Source organism: Bombus impatiens, unplaced genomic scaffold (assembly GCF_000188095.3).
Source record: "Bombus impatiens unplaced genomic scaffold, BIMP_2.2 scf_0099, whole genome shotgun sequence".
In the NCBI taxonomy this organism is placed as follows: domain Eukaryota; kingdom Metazoa; phylum Arthropoda; class Insecta; order Hymenoptera; family Apidae; genus Bombus; species Bombus impatiens.
The window spans coordinates 1,302,683-1,303,948 of record NT_176518.1 but is presented as its reverse complement, the minus strand read 5'-3'; positions in this window follow the sequence as shown (position 1 = coordinate 1,303,948).

Here is a 1,266-nt window from a genome sequence, read left to right as displayed (position 1 = left end):
CCTATGTCCGCCGTTGTAACTGTTCTCATTTCTTCAGCCGGGTCCGCGGGGAGTCCGGGGGATTCGTTGGCCTTCTTTCTCTTCGCTCGGAGTGCTTCTCTGGCGGGGGTTTGCGGGGGATTCGTTGGCCTTCTTTCTCTTCGCTCGGGGTGCTTCTTTGGCGACGGTTTCCTCCTCCTCTGTTGTTTCCTCAGTCCATATTCCCTCCTTGTCCAGCGTGAAGCGGGAGGGTCCCTCCTTTGGCGGCATCGCCTTCGTCATGCTCCTGTTGCTGACGTGTGGCGGCTCCGCAGCCAGTTCCGTTTCCCTCCGTCCCCTAGCGTTCTCCTCTATCTCCTTCTCTTTCGCCATGGTTGCGTCTGTTTCCCCGTTGGGCGGGAAATGTCGCTCGGTCAGCACTTGCCACTCTGCCAGTCGCTGTCACTTTCAAGTGACCCGCGCGACGCGCTTCGGCTACTCCACCGTCCTAACCTCACACTTGGTTGGTTTTGCCTTAACTCCTTGTCCAAGCCGGACTTCCCGTATCCACACCCGCTTTGCGTTCACAGGCACTAGTCCTCCACTCTGGTTACCTCCCTTGCCCAAGCTCTCCAGTTTCCCGGAGATTTCGATTGCGCTCGTAGCTCCGTTCTCTCTACGTCTGCCTCCCATATATCACGATACCAACAAACCCCCCATTATTCCTTAATCTAATCATTAGTTAAACTTATCGTTCGTTAATCTTATCATTCATTAAACTCATTATTCATAATATTTTGTAAAATCTTGTATATTCGCGTAAATATAATCTCTGTTCCGTAAAACGATGGATAATTCAAACGAAGAGTCGTTACGCGCTTTAAATTCTAATGATAACCCGACATATATGTAATATCGTGATATAATATATTTACAAGAAATGGATGATACAGATGTTAATCGGACAGAAAAAGACGATTGTTGTTCAATCTGAACTATTCACACCAAACGTACAGAAAATAGCACAACCAAATAATTAGATAACGACTTGACTTTCACAAAATGCAATCAACACTCTCTCGGCAACGCCACTCGCAAACTCTGCTTCTCGACTGACTCTCTGGCCGTTGTAGCATTCTATTGTCTTTTGCTAGGCCCACCGCACACGTGTTCTGCAGACGCTCGTAGCCAGGATCACGTAGATCCTTTCGGCAAAGCTATTTGTTTGAAGGACCCGGTAATGCATTGATGGAGCCGACAGCACCTCGGCTCTCGCGACATTGTCTGTAGTTAGCTCGACGTTTCTTC